Source organism: Silurus meridionalis, chromosome 10 (genome assembly GCF_014805685.1).
Source record: "Silurus meridionalis isolate SWU-2019-XX chromosome 10, ASM1480568v1, whole genome shotgun sequence".
In the NCBI taxonomy this organism is placed as follows: domain Eukaryota; kingdom Metazoa; phylum Chordata; class Actinopteri; order Siluriformes; family Siluridae; genus Silurus; species Silurus meridionalis.
In genome coordinates, this window is record NC_060893.1 from 13,192,346 (window position 1) to 13,212,772 (window position 20,427).

Here is a 20,427-nt window from a genome sequence, read left to right on the forward strand (position 1 = left end):
CCGGTGAAAAATGCATGCAGTTACTTGCCAGCCTTCCAATCAGTCAGAGGGCACGTGCCACTGTGTGTGTGTTTGTGTGCGTGTGTGTGTGTGTGTGTTCGTTCGGAGGCAGGGGGAGAGGGGAGATTAGGCATGTCAGGGTAGGTATGAGAGAATCAGTAGATGGCAGTCGTGTCCCTTTTCTATAGACAGAAGGTTGCGGAGAATCTCTCTCTTTCTCTCTCTCTCTCCCCCTTTTCTCTCTCTCTCTCTCTCTCCTTACACGCGTCCACACACGCGCACGCAGACACGCGCGCGCGTTCAGTTGCCGGCGTCGCAAAACCACGCACTCACGTTTCGATGCGTCTCCTCGTTCAGATGCTCCTCTGTGCTTTTACTCATACTGGCCAATCACTACTAGGCTGATGGGAGGTAATTGGATAATTATATTTCACCTAAACCCGAGACGCCACCAGAAGAATCCAAAGTAAGGACCGTATCTACTCATTACAGAAGCATACGCGCTGCTTTGCTCGTACCTGAGAGTCAGAGAGCATCAGTGGCGTTGGAGTTCAAGTCACGTTGCATCAGAGTAGATGTGCTCATAGGCTGTGCCATGGAGGCGAGAGGAAGTGGACAGGTCTGGGTTTAGCGCGAGACATTTTAACCTCATCTCTAGCAGGACTTCAACACGTCTAGTGAAGACACTCCTGCCCTCGGGATTTTTATAGCCATTTTTTTCTTCGTTTACTCTGATCTCTTTGCACTATGAACATCGACGTGGAAAGAACAGGAAAAAAATAGGTAGTGTGAGTCTTCGTGGCATCGCCTCCGGTGTTTAGCTCGTCCTAGTGTGCCGGAACACAATGGGTTAGATAGAAGATTTGGATGGACCATATTTTTACAGAGAGCACGAGTTTGCATTGATCTTACACGGAATATACAAGAAACACATGACTTTTCTTACATGAAGTGAAGAGGATTTCTACATCTGCCTCTATGCGGTTTTGGAAGAAGACGCCGTGAGGTCTTGTATGAACTATAGGTTTGTGGCAAGGATTCGGTTGGAAACGTCGGTGTAATTAAAATTGATCTCCATATCCCCCACTTCCTCCCCTACATTCACAGATGCTTCACGCTGCAAATCATTCCCGGGGCTGTAATGATAGTTGAGGAAAATACGCGTCTTGCAATCCGCACTGGTCTGTGAGGAGAAATTTAATCAGATTCTGGATAAAAGAAGAAGAAGAAGCAAAAAGTTTTATTCTAAACCACGACGACGGAATGAATCAGTCTCGGCGCTTTCCTTTTACTTTCTGGAGGAGGACGGGAAGGGGGATGTGGAGAGAGCGGTCACTTTCAGCAGGAAGATGCGACTGTTGAAGGCAATGCTGGAAGTGGTGGCGAGGCTGTGCGTAAGACCTGAATACACACCACTGATCAGCGCATATACAGAATGGCACACCAGCGCCAATCGGGATCTGATTTGATTTGTATGTAGTGCAGGGGGGGAAAAGTGCTGGCTTGTGTCGCAACGCTGGACAAATCTGTGTCCGGTTTAATACGACATGATTTTGTGCTGCATCACAAATTGGCGCGTGTCAGTTTGATATTTCCTCGGATGGAGAAAGTACACCGAACAGCATATGGATGCGCTTGTATCAGACTTGGTAAAGGATCTGGAGATATTGGCTTCGACTCGGTGTAGTCTAAAGTCTGCGTTGTGAAAGAACAAAACTGTGCGCAGGAAAATTGCGGATGGAGTTCTGTCGCGTATTTCGTGGGGAAAGAGTCCAACAGTGCGCTCCCTGCTTTTGACTGAAATTACATTGCGAGAAAAGTAAGTAGGCTCATCTTTTTTTTTCCCCTGGCAGCCTTATTGATGACGAGTGCGTCACGTTATTGTTGCAGCTCTAAATGGCTAAAAATCCTAATTACAGAACGCTGTTTTTGTTCATTCCTTTCAACTACCACCGCTCTACCACTGCTGTGCACTTAAACACAGTCTGTAGTCCATTATAAAGATGTGATGAGTGCATTGTGCCGTGACCACTTGTACTGTACACTGATCATTAAGCTAACCCATATTTAATTTAAAGTGCTTCTTTCTCTCTCTCTCTCTCTCTCTCTCTCTCTCTCTCTACTGATTACTTAAAACATTACCAGTCCTCAAAAATACGAAGTAGCTTTCTTTTTTTTTCCTCCATCTCGAACCCTTTGCGCAGTCTAAAAGGACCCTGCACTTATGATCATTAATCGCACGGCGGCTCTGACAATATGGATTGGTTTATTGAGAGGAAGGGATGCAGGCTGTTGCTTCTCGTTTGTGCGTTTGTCGCTTGTTTGGCTGCGACATATATTTGACCATTTATTTTCAGTATTTTTTTTTTCTTTCGTTTTTTCCCCTTTAAGCATTGACACTGTGTAAAAAATACGATTATATCTTTAAAGATGATGTCTTTAGGCTTAAAATGAATGAAATGTTGCTTATCGGATTTGTGTAATCCTGTGAGGAGCGATGCAGTGTGTGACTTCTTGTCCTCTTTGGCCATCGCACTCGTGTTGATTTGAGTAGGGATTTTCAGTCTCATGCACATGGAGCTGTCCACAACCCCTGTGGTGCTGAAAGCTCTGCCAAGCTCAAGCTGATGGCACGCACTTTTCTCCAGAGGCTAAACTTATTTATCATATCATATAGACTGTAACATTAGAATATAATAAGGCATTTTACATACTCTGAATCATTACGAATAAAGACTTTGGCTTATGATTACTGATGTGTTATAATGCACCTGTATAATAGCTGCATTAGTGGCAATTCTGGGCTGGGCTAAAATAACATTTGCATTTGTTTTCAAGTGTCACAATTATGTATTTATTTTATTTCATCTGGCTTTTTCCTACTTAAATAAGCCTATATACATTTACATGTATAAAACCTTCAATAAAAACAGGACAACTGAAAACCTAAAATAAATAACCAAAAAAGGAACAACTGGAATGCTAATCAATTGTTAAATAAATGATTCATTTGCTAGTTAAAATACTTATAGCCTGTTCAGTGAGCTGTATTTTTTCCAAGATAGCCAAATAAAACCAACTTCCAGTGTCTATGAAGCTGCTAGAGTGGACTCTGGCAATTACACATGGAGTTTTAGATTTAAAGCACTACTGGTACCACATGTTTCATGCCCTCATGTGCTGCAACGTACTCACAGAGATTAAACCTGAGAGTGTTTATGGTTTATGCATATTGTGCATAACTGCATTAGTTTGTAATATGTGTAGTCTAGTAATATTTTTCTATGTATCCACTGCCAACTTACACACTTGAACAGATAAACAGACATGGTTCCCTGTTGAACAGGTCCAATTAACTGGGTTCTCTTGTGCCTCTTATGAACCATTCCAGATTTCCCAAATAATTTACAGTATGATTCAACATATTTAAACCACTAACAAATTGAATATACCAACATTGCATTAGACCACACTATCACAGGCTACAGTCCAGTAAATTGGTAATGATCATTTCAGTTTCCATGGTGAATACTGAAACATTAATTACAGGCAGTGTACATGTGCCACAAGTGAACTACTTCCATCAGTCCAGTGGTAATCCTCCATTTTGTCTTCATGAAGCAGCCAAAGTACACCCACCCACAGACTGTCATCCCTTTGAGAAAGCTTCCTGTTGGCAAAATGCCCATCTTGAGGCTTAGTAGGCTGTGTCAGTTCAAGCACTCCACACTTTAGAGGCTTTCAGGTACACAGGTCAGGTGTGTGGAATAGATTCATATCTATTTGTTGATCTGATCATGAGATTATACTCATCACTGTACTCATTCGGTTATCACGCAGGTGGTTGAAAATCTACCGGATGTAGAAGAATAAATATAGGAATGGTATAAAATGGCACAGAGAGCGGGAGTGTGCACTTATACCTTTGTAAGAAATGTGGGTTTAAGATCAAGTGCTAATTTTAAGATGATAGATCACAATTTCTGCTTTCACACACACACACACACACACACACACACACACACACACACACACACACACACACACACACACACTTTACACAAAACACACAGACAAACACATACATACATACATATATATATATATATATACATGCTTTGACTGATTGAAAGGTAAGCAAGTAACTTTTATTTATATATCTCAAAGGTTTCTTATACTTTACATAGAAAATAAGAAAAAGAACTGCAGAATGATGGAGTGGTATTGCCTTGGGGAGACGTATTAGACTGCTCATTTTATGTTCTTCCCCTGTCAGGGGCTCCAGTGTGATGAATATATGGGCCTGATTGAAAAGATGACATTTGTTTGTTGGTGGATGATGCACAGTGATTCATGTCTACACAAAGGCACTACATTATTTACCATCCACATCTCCAAAACTTCTTTCTGCCTTTCATATATAAGCTTAAAAACTGTTCTGGACATCCAGGAATTTGCTGCTGGTTATGACTTGTGTGGAATGTAGTACATGCAGATGATGACACAACAAATCTTTGTAAACAGATGATGCTGAAAACGCTGAAATTATAAAATTGTGAAAAATGGAAAAATGATCTCTGTTGTTAAAATAGTTTTGTAGAGTGCTGTGGAGGATTCCTGGAAACGTGAGTCATCCTCGAGCTTGTTTATTTCACTATTTGAGTATGACAATTGTGGAATCCCCAGAGCCTCCTGGGTCATTAGCACATAGCAGACTGAAACTGAGCAGGTGCAGCATGGACACCAACAGGGACTAAATCCTGCCATCCATCTAGTGTCAGTACTTGGGTTTCTATTTTCCCATTCTCTTTTTATTTGTGCATCTTTCTCTTTACTTTGTCAGAATGTATATTTCATATTGGATATCCAGTGTGAAGGAGGAGTTTACCCTTGACAGTTGTACTATGGCACACATTAAATAAACATATCAAATAAATTGTCAAACAGAGAACTCCTATAGCACACAGGTGTTAGCTATCAATGATTGAGAGAGAAGGAAAAACCTTGGATAGAGTGCAGTTTACATTCATATCTAATTTGATGTGCTGTTTTGTTCAAGCAGTTTAAGGATTTAGAAGAAGACTTTCTTTTTTTTAATATTATAAATGCCTCCTTTGAAAATGGGAGATTAGTCTGTGTAATACCCAGTTTAGGTAAGTGAGACTATTCATCCTATAAACTGCCTCAGACTTCTATCAATATTGGTTCCCGCCCATCAATTTTTCATCTCCTGAAGGTATACATTCTATGCGATTTGATATAATGGGGAATTAAAGGGTGAAGGAGATTCTCAGCATTATCTTCTTCTCTCTCTATGATTAAACATGCATCATGTGCTATGACATGGAAGATATCTTTCTTGAGAGCAGATCTATGAATAGATAGAGCTGAGGTTTTGTGGAAAAGGGATGTGTGCTTGTTACTATTAAAAACAGGGAAAAAATACTGTTTAACAATATTTGGATTTTTTTTGGCATCAGTATAATATGAAGCAGTCTACAGTGAGTAACAGTTTTAGCATGGTTGATCAGTTTACTCTGCCAGTTGGAACTGGTTACATACATTGATAAATGCCGTTTAAGCTTAAGATAATTTTTTTCCTGATTTTTGCAGTTGACAATGTTTTCTATAAATTAAATATCACCTATACACATTTATAAATTACCTGAACAATTAAGACCACATTAACCTATTAAACTCCCACACACCCACACACATGCATACAAATGTACATATGCTCATAAGTGTCTGTGACCTCCACACATATAGATTAAAATTTACAGATGACAGCCAAACCTGTTTATCATAATGCATCTTATTTTCTATCTCTCCCGCTCTTTTACGCTCTCCCTTTCCTGCCAAAAAAATTAATATAGTATGTTTTTGTTTAAAAACATAAAAATAAGATGTTTTAATACATTCAATGTACAATATTAGCAATATGTATGTATGTATGTACAGTATGTATGTATGTATGTAGTTATGTATGTATGTGTGTATGATAGATAGATAGATAGATAGATAGATAGATAGATAGATAGATAGATAGATAGATAGATAGATAGATAGATAGATCTCTACACTTTTGCAATGCTAATTTCTCATTATGTACATCTCCAATCCAAAAGTCATCAGAAAGTGGTTTCTCCGGAGCGGTCTCTCACTGGCAGTGCTTCCTACAGGATGAGCACAGCACATTCTCCAAGTCAATGCCGCAATCAATCAGCACTCCGCCCCGGTACATCAGTCTTTCTCAATACTCTAGTGGACATCATAAATCGGCCATTCAGAGTGTTCTTGTGGACGTTTCTTAGAAGACCTCAGCACTGATGGTGAGCCAGATCAGAAGATCCAATCTGAGAAGACTGACTCTCATACCATTGTACAAAAAGTACTGTACAGCAACAAAACCAACATGAATCTCAAGAATAGCAGTGCACTTAACATTTTACCACTGCTGTATTGTTAGTCACAAAAATGCTGCCTCTCAAACAAAAATCCTAATCCGCCACCATTAATCAACACACTCCGTCGACACACTACTATGTAAATGGAAGTGCAGCTGTCTCCTCAGCAGCAGAATGGGCTGCAGCAGCTGGGTCATGAAGCCAATAAAGCCTAAAGTAGGCCTGATTTAATGACTCTGGAATGTGGATGCCATATCAGCCTCAAAATGGTACTAAAAGGCAAATGACCAGAATTCAGTATATAGAATAAGTGAACTATCAGCTGTTTTTTAGTACCAGTGTCCTTAATGTAAGCACACCCCCACAAAAAAAAAAAAAAGAAAAAAAAAAAGCATACACATACTTTCTGCTTGTGTATGTGCTGCAGAGCTCTTGCTTTGTTCCACAACTGCACCTGGGAGGCATCTGTTTTATGTGACATGGCACTGGGTTGCTATATTAATTCTACTTGCTAATTTTAAAGGTTAAAATAGGCTGCAGGGGAAAAAAAAAATCTGACATGCTCATGCTTCCCTGCTCCTCAAGTAGTAAAGCACCTGTTTAATGGAGGTGAGGTTCAGTGATTCCCCTCTCACAGGAGTGCAAGACGGGGTTGGGTGGGGTGAGGACAGAATTTTGATGGCAGGGCTAGGAAGAATATTCATGTAGAGTATTCGGTTATTTGAGAAATCAGGAAAAAAGGGCAGTGCAGGTGAAGCTGATTGCTTTTATCGGAGATCATTAATGTAACTTCCGGTCCCGATAAACCTGTATGTCAAAGCTCTCAGTCTCCTTTAATGACTGGATATGACCAACGCAGCCACTCTGTGCAGCCCTCCAGCATTCTTACAAATGGGAAGCTGTCACAGCTGCTGACACACACACACACACACACACACACACACACACACACACACATGCACTCACACATGCACCCACACACACATGCACCCACACAGACACGCATCGAAATCTTGTTCTATATATATATATTTACACACTTACATCCCTATTTTCATGAATCTATCACAAAGAGGTACAGAGTGGTTAGACAAGCTGCTAAATCAGGCAATCAAACCAGCTCCTGTCATTTCGTGTAATACTAGCTTATTGCAATGACATTTTCTTACTGACTTAAAATTAGATTTTACTTGTAGATTTCTCTTTAATATTTTTATGCTAGAAATAAACTGCTGACTCATAGAATATTGCAACAAATGGATTTGTGGGTCTTTTTTGTACACTCATATGTGTGTGTGTGTGTGTGTGTGTGTGTGTGTGTGTGTGTTCACTCATGCGAGAAGACTCTAGAATTCCTTTTCTCTGAAAGGCAATAAATTTGGTGAGACTGCCAGTTCATTAAATTTTGTTAATTATATGATGTTCCGAGTTTAATGGCCTATTACATTCTGGTTTGCTCTTATTTGTTTCAGACAAAAATGATTGCAATTTTGTTTGCGGTTTAGTTAGTCACTTGGCAAATTATCCCATTTACAGTGTATAATGAAGTGGTCTTCCACCAACCTTTATTTAAAATGATTGAACTGGACATAAAGTATGTACACTTTAGTTTTCAGTCAGAAAACTATTTTTTCTGCCTCTACATGTTTGCTAAGAGAAGGTCACGAGTGATGTTAACATGACTGTCATTCTGGGCAAAAATGGGTTAAGGGAAAAAAAAAACAGCTTTTAAACTCCACTACGCTAATACCAGTGTAGCATTTATTTCTTGTTATGGAAAAGACAAATTGTCCTATGTTTTAAAGTGGGGATTATATGACTAATCAGAAACAACAAAAATTGAATATTTGTGCAAATACATGTTTTTGTTTGAAGTTTGTATAAATGGGACTTGGGAGCTTTAAGGAAATGGCTGTAGGAGGAACACTTGGCCTATTTGACTAGGTATGGCAAGCATGCTAGTTTTGGTGCTCTGTGCGTCAGCGTTGTAGTCTAGTAGTGTGGCCTGACCTTAAAATGCTGCTCTGCTTAGATTTCTTGTGGATTTTGTAAGTAAGGTCAAAAGTATTCATAATTTGATGATATATTAAATGGCATAGATGACAATTAATGATTAAGACAATCATTGTTTTGCATCAGTGTTCAAACTCATTTCAAAGCATATTGATCATTGTCATTATGCTCTAAATTACACTTGTATCTTGTTTTTAACCCAATTAATTTTTTCAAATTTCTTTTTCAAATCATAGCTTGTCTCTTATCTCTTAAGGATGCTACAAAAGATGTTTTTTGACAGAATTGAGTCTCATGTCTCATATCCGGCTTTATAGGATTAAAACAGAGCTTCAAGCAACTGTACTGTGGCATGACTGAGTCTCTGGTTAAAAAATTCTAAAATTATTCAATGGGAAAGTAATATATTTATAAAAATACAATGGTCATATACCAAAACATTCAAATAATGATGATAATGATTAAAAAAGATTGACTCTCCAATCATTTAATAGAGAAATGTAAAATTTGATACAGTTATTCTCTGTACATCTCTGAAAAGTAAGTATCCAAAACAAAATGGCATGATAAAATAACCTGTGGCAACTGTTCATATTTCAAATGTTTCACACGACATTTATTGCTAGTGAATACTAACTGCACTGGGCTGTATCTTATGTTCCACTATTATATGAACTGATATAAAGTTTACAGAAGAGAATAATTTATACAATGCTTTGAAGTAGGCTCTTAAAAAATCTAATAAAAAACTTTCCGTATTTTCTAATAGTCAATGCTCTGAGATGGCTGTCTGAAAATTTGCAGGTCAGAAACTATGCCCTGAACTTTATCTCTCAGAGGCCCTAGAGTATGTGATGTTTTACTTAATTCACTTCTTAGACTTATTGTAGAATTTGATATCATAGCTGTATGGTCTTAATTTTTATTTGTTTAGGGAGAGGATTATGGTAAACAGCTTCTGTTGTTTTTTTTTATCCTGACAACCATCTCAGAGGAAACCATTTATCATTTTAAAGGCTGGAATGGACCAGTTCAGTAATATTTTACAGGCAACAGTTGACAAGGTTAAATCATAAAAGAAAAAAAAATAATTCAATTCAAAGATAACAGAATTCTAAGCAACCAGGGAAAGCCAAATAAACTGGGTTGCTTACTGTTTTAAAACAAAAAAAGCCAATTCAAATTTACTAATACAAATGGTTCTGATTCTGACTGTGATTCTGATGATGATAAAGGTTATGATGTGAATGATTAAAAAGCATTATATACGGATACGGAGGTATAATATAAATATGAACATTAAATAACTTTCAGTCCTTACCCATAGGTAACATACTTGATTACGTTGTGGTCAGTTATAGAAATGAATGATGAAATTAAGAAATGGAATATTAAATGCATCAAGGCGTTCATATTCAGTAAAACACTGAAGCCAGCCACCAAGGATTTGGAGTATAATTTCCACTTGAAATGTATTAGGTTTACAGCCCCCTAGATGCTGATTAGAACAAATGTCTTAAAAACCAATACAGCTGTGCCGCCACTGAGCACTTACACATATTAGACATATGCTCATGGGTCTTCTTTCTGATGTGGATTTTTTTTAAGTTATCATAATAAAAGCATGTTATTGTGACCTTTCATGGTAAGGAATGAGTGTATAATATGCAGTAGTTGTTAAGAAAGATATGGGTGATTTAGTGGAGTGTCATGGTGTAGGTGACAGCTGTACTCGGGCTTGTGTGTGTTTGGACTCTAGGGCATAGTGGTGTGGGTGTGTGTTAAAAGATTTCAGATACAGACAGCTGATGCCTGTCATCCCAATCACCCTTTTCTAGCATAATATTAATCATGAAAGAAATCAATTCAGCATTCATTCAGATCTCTCACTTTCTTTATCTTTCTATCAGTTGCATAATAATTGTTCACTTATAGTCAGTGAAGACTTTTAAAGTATAGCATGAGCTATGATGTGCTATAGTTATAGACACACTCTGCTGTGTGCAATCTCATTTCTACTTTATGTCCACTGAGGTTTAACGTTCTGTCTTTTACATCCTTTTTCTTCTTTGCTAGAGGTTTTCTTACTTTCTCACCTGGTTTGTCTTGTCATTCTGGATCATATTTCTTCATTTCTTTTCTTTCTGTCTCCCACATTCTCTTTCTCACACACACACACACACACACACACACACACACACACACACACACACACATTTTGATTATCCTTCTGTAACTTTTTTGATATATCATTATCTAGCTTCAGCAGTGCTACACATCCCTGTCAAATTTGTCCAATCTTCTGTCTTCTTTTCTGCTTGCCTTCTCTTTCATTTCTCTTTTTTTTTCCCCAAACCCTGCTGATATACACCCACAGAATGGCTGCATTGAGTCTATCCCCTGCTGAAGGAGGGTTGTGTTGAGCTGAACAGAGTGATATTAGCAATGGAAGGTAGGCAAATGATGCCAGAATGTTGGCATGTGTCCTGCAGTGCCTGCCAGACCTCTCACCCCAGTGGCGCAGCGGCATTTGGCCTTGTTCTGCCTGCTGTCTATTCTTTGTTGCGAAAAGGATTTTTTTTTTCTGTTCTAAATGCTAAAGGTTACTTCCATACTTAGTAATCTTTGGTTGATTTGGCCAAATATGACATATAAAGTGTAATAACTGTGTTATTCTATCAGCAGTGTAACAGTTAAGCTTTAAGAATGAAAAAAGTGAAGAAGACATAGATGTCGAATGATAAAGGAGCTCATTTGCAAGACATTTCTGTCAGTGTCAAAAATAGTAATTCCTAGAAACCTGCTCTACATATGAACATGACCTTAATTTCGCTCAGTTACATGTTTCAGTATAAGATGATCAAAGTCGGTACTTAATATAGGACAGGTTTTTAAAAAAACATAATGAGAAATAGCTAGCAATTAATTTTAAATTGATAGGATTACCATTTGGCTAAATGAGACTTGGCTTTATCCCTGTGGTAATTGATTGCATGCCGATGTCAAGACATTCTTTTTATCTTTGATTCAGGAAATATATCAAATCTGATTGGTTGTGGTGAGCATTCCTGACTAATAATGTACATTTTAGAAAGTAAAAATAGGTGTTTAAGCAGTATGTAATCATTATGTATAGATATGATATAGTGATTTGGTAAAAATATAAAAAAGACCATTTGGTAATCATCTCCCCATCAACATGCATTTAGTTATATCTTCTTTTGCATTTAAAAGCCACCATATTACTTCTTTCTTATATTTAATTCAAAATAATCTTCCACTTTTTCTGTTGTTGTATGATATACAGGTTAATATATGTAAAATATAAAAAAAAAACCCAAGAAATTCAATTCATTACTTTCTTCACAAGCACTATTTATTTCTCTCCTTGCAAGTTAGCTTGGGGGCTAATTGCTCACATTTATAATACTAAAAAAAGTGCATAATGAGTGATATCTGCTTCACAGACAGTGATATTAATCTTCCCTTGCTCATTTGAAATTCTCCTCTGGTCAATTTTAAATTTAATTTCTTCTGAACTGAGCTAAACCAAACTTTCTAATTGTGCATAAAAGTCAATGATGAATTAAAAAGGGAAAGATGGGTTTGAATACTATTACTTAGCAAAGTCAAACAATGACTTGCGTGGGAGAGGTGGTTACTGTTGGAGCTGAAAGTGAGTTGTAAGACCACATTCTGACCTCATGATGAGCCATTCATTAAATTCAAATCTGAAAAGGCAGTTATCAATTCACAAATGAACCATATTAATGAATGTCATAGGAAAGGTTCTTAAAGCATGAACTGTGCACACATAAGTGACAAAAATGCAAATGAATAACTGGACTGACTCAGATTATAATATTATTTCTAAAGCTACAGTATAAAGCTTAACCGTTTCCCTGTTAAGCCAATAAAATGTTTCCAAGAGCAGGTCCGAGAGCACTAATACACACTCACTGTTTAGAAAACTACAAGAATTGTTAAGAGAATGGATCACTGGATGTATGCTATCCCATTATTGATTACTACATCTAGAGCTGCAACAACTAATCAATAAAATCGATAATAATCGATAATGAAATTTGTTGTCTTACTATATTCAAATGCTTGTTTTTAATGTTTGTATATTTAATTTATGCATTTATCATTTAAGTATTATACAAAATCTAATTATATATTCTAGATACATATATCTTCACAAATTAACAAAATGTCAGTGTATTTTTCAAACAAAACAATGTTGTATTATATTTGATAATGATTATTTTAACAAGGTTGTCAACTTGCCATCTGCAAAATACAATACAAATTGCTTCACCTTGCATACTCAAATGCTGTTTTTTTTTTTTTGTTGGTGTTTTTTTTTTTTTTCCCCATGCACTCAACAAGCAGCCACTATTAACTTTAAATTGATGATAGTTGATCTCAACATGTGGCTTAAGCATTTACACTTTTATATATAAATACCATGAAATAGGGTTTTATATAGTTATAATAAGCAAAACATCTTATTTAAAAAATAATAATAATCCGATTAATTGATTAATATATGTAGATATGAGGAGTAACACTTTCCATGCTGTTGTCTAAAAATACACGAGTTTTTTAAGTATACATTGTAACATTGTATTAGATGTGTTTCATTTGTAATCATTGATTTGCTTTTCATTGTACATTGAATAGTTTTACATAAAATAATGATACTAAATAGAAAAACTCAAAAGAATCATGTTTTTTTTTTATATATATATATATATATATATATATATATATATATATATATATATATATATATATAAAATTGCTCAAGCCAGTTATTGTGAGTTATCCGATCAATTGTAGTTTGTTACAAGCATCAATGCACAACAAAGGATTTTTTTTTTTTTTTTTATAAAATTCTTTTTAAATTGAAATTTTACTTTGTTTTGTTGGTAGTTTGTAATTTTGTGGAATGTCTATTAAACAAGTTTCTCTTATTACTTTTGTTATAAAAACAAGAAAATGTTATTGTATCCCAGCTGCATCTCTTTTTCCTCTCTATCTAAAGAACACCAATTCTCATTGTTCCAAAAAAAAAATAATAATAATACAGTGGAACCCGCTTATCTCGACCTCAGTTATCTCGACAACCCTATTAAGTCGACGTTTTTGAAGTGGAACCGCCAAATTCTCGCTTTGTCTTAGCATTTTTTTATCGGTTATGTCGATTCTTTTATGTCGCCGAACCCTGATATCTCGAGCACAAGGGGGGAAAATTTGCCATTTAACGTCGGTTATCTCGGTGCAGCCGCAGAAGAACTCACGGAAGTGGCGGACAAATCAGGGCTTACAGCTGCTAAAGGTGTTGTATTGTATACTGATGAATCTCTGCTGTTAGTTAGTGCACATATGCCTTTTGTTGTTAAATGTTATGCGATGAACGGGAGGCGAAAGCGGCACGTGGGATGAGCAGCAAAAGCATAGATTGAACACCGGCAGGATCGGGGGGAATCCGCGATGCGCTTTGGGAAGAAAAGAGCAGCCGTTGAGAGAGTGCCGGTGGGAAGGCACGTACCGGGATACACATGAGCGATAACAACGACCGCCGTGAACCAACATATACCAACAATAACGGACGGTGAGTGTGGAAGTTTAAAAGGAGCTGGTGATGATAATAAACGAGCACCATATGTGCGCGATTGAAGCCGGGAGCTTCAGAGAAAGCGGCCGAGAAAGCACCTGACACGCTGAAGGGGGCCGAAGGGGGCGTGGCAGGTGGATTCCTGACAGATAAACATGTACTGTATGTATTTTAATAACATGCCTTCATCAAACAAATCGCGGCAACGCTGTTGTGTAAAAAACCCTTCAAAAACACGTGCATGCACATTCTCATTTATTAACGCACATCATGTACATAAAGAAATTTCAAGCACGTTAATATATTGCCGCCATTTTGATTTTCGTTTATCTCGATCATCGGTTATCTCGATGCTTTTTGGCGACCCCCTAGAACATCAACATAACCGGGTTCCACTGTAAATTGTACCATGTACAGCACAGCACAGTGACTGTTATAAAATGGAGATACTCTATACTCCAGAAAAAAGAACAAAAAAAAAACAACAGCAACTTTTATTTACATTTGTCTTTGTTGAGCATAACATGTTCAAAGTGGTTCATTATTACATTAATCTACTGTTTATTAGTTTTTCTACTTCTTAAGGTTATATATCATATTGAAATGAGCAAATTAATATGAACTTAGCATTCATGCAGCCAAAACTACTGTTATATCCTGTCATACAATTGTACTATACTCCTTATTGGTCATATTTAAAAATTGTGGTGCAATATTAATTTCTTTACTGTTGATATTAGAGGTTTCACCATGCTAAGCTTTTCCAGAGTGTTCTGATGTTTCATCCAGTAGAGCATTAGTTGTTATAACCAGAGGCGGGTCGTGCATTTTGTACCTGGACCTTCAGTGGGGACTTACCTGACTTAATCCACCTCTTAATATCACAACTATCACGTCGCAATTATAGAAATCAATACAATGCAAACACGCATAACAACGCGTGGCATTACAGACAAAGAGGCATTTCACATATGGAGGGTGAATACAATTTTACTAAAGCAAGAAACCCAGTCAAGACAACTCCAAACCTCTACACTACAACCGCAACTGTGCACCTACATCATCTGGAGCAGTTCAGAATCAATATTTGTCTAATAACATGACAAAAACATAAAAATGTAAAAACAAAAAAATACAACCTACTCACCAGAGATGCATACTCAGAGACTGTAAGCCAGTGGTACCGCTCGTATTCACTGGTCTGGAAGTGGCGAACAAACCCTTTCCCGGGCTGAGACAAGCTAGCTAGCTTCAGAGTTGGCTGACCTCTCCTCACGATGTCTAGCTTTTCTTAAATAATACATTTTTAAGTATGTCCACTATTAAATAAATTTCTCTTCCTCTGTATGCATAAAAAAGTCAAACTCAGATGTATTAATGTGTGCAGAGATAAACATGTGTTTTGCCAGTCGAACTTGGCTGTAACAGTTTCCCTCTAACCAACCAATGCCCTTTGAGGCAAATATTAAATCTGATTGTTTAAAGAAACAGAGCTATTTATTAAGAAGACTATGGTAAAAAAAAAATAAAAAGACCAAAAATCTAAATCCACATACACGTACTAAAAGCAATGCAGTCAAGAGAAATGCTACGAAATTAAGAAAATAAACTGTTGGGAATAAATTAATACAATTTCATGGAATCAATATAAGAATTTAGGTTGTAAATGTAGGTCAGTGCTTCTGATAGTGTTTCGGCCAGCAGAGAAGATTTTGCTGGCCCTGACTGCCCGCCACTGGTAAATTTTTTTTGTTATTTTTGTTATAACACAATGTAAAATGTACATTAAGATATATATTGTGTATAGTATCATGGTATATAATCTTAACATGTTGACCTCATGCTAATAATGATGCAATATATTTTGAACGCTGTAAAAGCAGCATATGCAGATCCATTTGCATTCCTGTCTCTCAGCATGTGCAAAGTCCTTTGTAGTTTAACATTAGGCAGAATAATGAATGCACACTACATTATCTGTTCTCATTTGCAGCTGCCAGTCTCTTGTAGTCCCCTTATCAAAAGGCTTCTTGCTCAGGAGAAAACTAAAGGCTATCTCTTCGGAGGCCTTCATGTAAAAGGGCAGTGTGGGTTGAAGTAGTGAAGGGCACACAGGGTAACACTTTCCTCAGGCAGTCTCTCCTGGATTCAAACACAAACATGCTTCCATGCTGGGCTTTTCTTAGTCTTGGCCAGTTGTCTTTTCTTTTGCACCTTCCTCCTCATCACCATTCTTTTCTCTCCTGCTCAAAATTCTCATTCTCCCATGTCCTTCAGCTATGAGTGGCATGCTTTAAAATTGATTTTCATGTACGCTTTGTCTTCTTTCTTTTTCTGCTTTTACCTTTCTTCTGATCCACATTTAGTGTTCAGTGTCACTGTAATTGCTGTTCCTGTTCTATAAATTATAGGGATTTCTTGAGCCCTAAGAACCAGACATTTCTTTTATTAAGGAATTGAGCAATTGTGTCACTGTGTGTTCTCTTGCCACTGTGCCTTAGGTAACATGTTATCTGTGTTATCTGTCATATACACAGAAACATATATGCACGCACACACACACACACACACACACACACACACACACACACACACACACACACACACACACACTCACACACAGAGGTACGCACGTGTGTGTGCTCCATAAATCCAGAGCAGGGATGCTATTCTTAGTTACGGCACAACATTAAGGAAACTGATGGTGCAGGCTTGAAAAGGCAAGCAGTAAAACCATGAACGAAGCCACCCCCCAGTAAAAGCTGAAACGGCATTTTAAATCTACGTGCAAGACTGGATTAATCCCCTGTAGTGTCAGTTGATTTTGGTTGGTTTTGGTCCTTTATTCTAGTTTTGAATGAAATAAAATAGCACCCATTTAAATGCGATTCAAATAATCTTTCACACCCGATCTGGTTATCAGGACGGATTAAACCGCATAGTTAGTTAAGAGACACAATGTAAAGTTCTCATGTTGGCCAGTACTTCAACTCTATGAACAAAAAACAATCTCCCGTTCTCTCTTTATCTTCACCATTTCTTCTTTCTTTGCTCCTCTTTCGCTCTGCCTATATTATGCTTTTCTGAGCCAATCAATCCTCCAGCCCAACAATACAGCATTGACACACAGCTGCGTGCTGTCAAAGCCCAACAACCCTCTATCAGACTGAATACCGATTTCATCCGACAGCGACAACCCAGAACCTTCAGCCTATTGCACTTTTTGCCTGTTACCCTCTCTGTCATCTCCTCTCTTTTTTGTTTTCTCTATTTTTTCTTAAGATATTTACCTATGAATTCGCACAATTTCATAATCTCCATTAGTATAATCCCATTCCCCACTCTTTTCTGGGCTAATCAGTCCTCTAGTCCATCAGTCCTCTCTCCCTCTTCTTCTCCCTCTTCTTCTCCCTCTCTTACCCCCGCCACCCCACCCCCAAGGAGCCACAGACTTAACGAGATGTGTATTGTAATTTATGCCTATGCATATGGGAGGAATAGATCTGCCATTGATGGATGTCTTGCTTGCCGGCACTGACTCTGCTGTGTTCTGTAGAGCATCCCAGTGGACCACAGTGGAGTGTCGACATAAAAACACATTGAGTAAACAAGTAATGCAACGCTTACACACTGCAGCCATAATGAGGAATCGGTGGAGGCTGAGACGCATGGCCCAGATGAAACAAGAGTGGACACGCTCCAGCTATATCCTGCAGGCATGTTTCTCACTGAAACCAAAAGTCATGCATCACTGTGATCTCTTTAGGCATGAATAGTGCATTCTTGCAGAGAGGTAGAGATCATTTTTAATAGACAAAAAAAAGAAAAAAATGTTCTACATTTGTAAATGTAATGAGATGGGAAACAGATTTTTTAAGAACTATCATTAACCAAATCATCTCAGGTTACAAGCAATTAAGCAAAACTTGATGTAAGAATTCAGAGTTTTTCTTTATGACTTTATTTGAATAAATAAGAATCATCCCTGCTTTTTGGAATTTGACCATTTTATGCATGAGTAGACCTGCTGTGGATAAATAACCACGCATTATATGTGAGCCGGTATCTGTTCCTTTTTCATGGAGTCTAGATTAATCGGTCTTTTGTTTGCCCAGCCTGGTGCAAACTGCCTCATAAAATGTTTTCAATGTTCAGTAAAACACTAGGGAAATGTTGAAGAGCAAAAACTGTTACTAAAGTACAACAATAGCACAAAGTTGATATACACTAGTTTCTCCACTTATATTGCTAAGCTAAAATGCATACAATTACGTAGGAGTTAGGGCTCTTAGTATTATTGACCATACAGTAAATACTGAGTTTCACCATGATCCAACATTTATATATACAATCCAATAATGTACTGATCTATTTTGCTGTCATTTGTTTGTGGTTAATTGCTAAAACAAGTAGTTTAATGCTCTGATAATAGGCTGACCCTCATGATATCTATTAGCTATTTTATACACTCACCATCCACTTCAATAAGAACAGTGCATTAATTAAAATCATGTAGATAATGGTCAAACGCTTACATAAATGTTGATGTGAATTATTAGAATCAGGAAAAAGTTGTAAGTTTACAAATTAACCATGTCATAGTGCCTGATGCTCTAGTTTGAATATTATAAAATTTTGCCTTGTTGATTAGAAGGGTCATGGATTTAGTACAACCCCAATTATTGACTTATTTGTAAGCCAGATAAACACTCTTTACCACCATGGGGAGCAGAAAATTATCTCAGCATGCACAACACATTGAATCTTGAGGTGGGTGGTCTTCAACAGCAACAGACCACAATGGATTCTACTTCTGTCACAAACGATCAGAATTCTGATGCTGTTATGGACACAGGTGCTTCAGTATTAGACATTTGAAGATTAGCTTAATAATAATAATAAATAAAAACCCACTTTCTTCATATATCTTGTTTTGGTCAATCCACACCATGGCTTAAATGTTTGGTGCATGCCAAGAAGCTTTTCTGTTCACCACCAATGTAAAGAACTGCAGGCACATTCTGACCATCCTCCTCTGATCTCTCTAAACAAGGGGTTGAAAAAGGTGTTTATAACAAACTGTTTTGTGTAAAAATCTTGTCATTGGGCTCACTGAATTCTGATGATTGTTGTTCCTAATAAATTGTTTAATATATATATATATATATATATATATATATATATATATATATATATATATATATATATATATATATATATATATATATATAATTTATTTCTAAACATATTATATAAGCATTCTTTTATACCTGTAATGGTTAGATTATACTGTATGTCTAAGTAGTTGAAACTGAAGTGCTTGTTTTATAAAACCCTAGTTACAGATGTGAAATCAGTTATGCCTGCTCTGATTCACCAAGTGATAGATATTTACATGTACTTATTTCAGTAAGTACAGGTATTTCAGTTCAAGTGAACAGAATAAGATAGGGATTTTGAGAATGTGAGAAAAGAAAGAAAGAAAACAGAAACAACAACAAAATTCTGTGTGTTCCTGTCTGTTATAGCAAAGTTTACCTGTGTCTTAGACATGGAGTAAAGTATGGAAAATAAATAAATAGCACAGAGATTAAATATGATAAAACATGCTCGAATAATGCTGAAGCAGACTTTAACCAAGATAAATGTCAAATAGCAGTAAAGGACAATCACCAATTATTTTTACATACATTTATTTACACTACATATACATATTAGTTGTGACATTAAAAACAAATCAAATGTGACTACAGCAGCTTAATATTCATGGATTAATGTAGATCACCATAATAATAAGTAATCCTATTTATTTATTCATCCATCTATCCATGTTTGCATCAATATATTGATTCTTTTTAGCAATTAATTATGTAATAGATTGGCCACTAGTACAGTGATACGAAACAGGGTGAATGGATTAATATAATATATAACTTAACTATAATATGTTTACTATAATTTCGGGTCATGGCATGATGTAAATCAATTGGGAATGTCAGAATTAAATATTCTCTGAGGTATGGATACTTTCCAACTTTGAGGCCCACCACAGTAAACTAACTGAATAGAAGTAATGTCCTTCTGGCAGAGGACTTAAAATACTGGGCTCTAGAACATAATGTGCTTTTTTTTTTCTTCAGGCGGTAGAGGCTGTGACCCATGTCAGGAGGATTTAAATTTAGACTTCATCTGTTCTTCAATGGACTTATTTTTTCTTCATTCATTTCATTATCTAATTTTGTAGTGGAGGCTAAAATACAGTGCACTCTGAAAGCTCACTGCGGTGCATTTCCTTCCAGCCTGCCTCTTCAGCAATCCCATCTCTCTCTCCAACAAAGTTAATCTGCACTACATGAAATAAAGCATGTGGGGAGAAGAGAAAGC

At 36.9% G+C, this 20,427-nt stretch overlaps 1 protein-coding gene across 1 annotated transcript in view; it reads left to right on the top strand.

Annotated features, from left to right (window-relative positions):
* The first annotated feature begins 279 nt into the window (after nucleotides 1–279).
* lrrc4ca (leucine rich repeat containing 4C, genome duplicate a) overlaps nucleotides 280–20,427 on the top strand; it is a 47,262-nt gene continuing 27,114 nt past the window's right edge. Inside the window, exon 1 of the mRNA XM_046860314.1 lies at nucleotides 280–1,819. The gene's annotated coding sequence lies outside the window, so the exon portion shown is untranslated. The remainder of the gene's footprint in view (nucleotides 1,820–20,427) is intronic.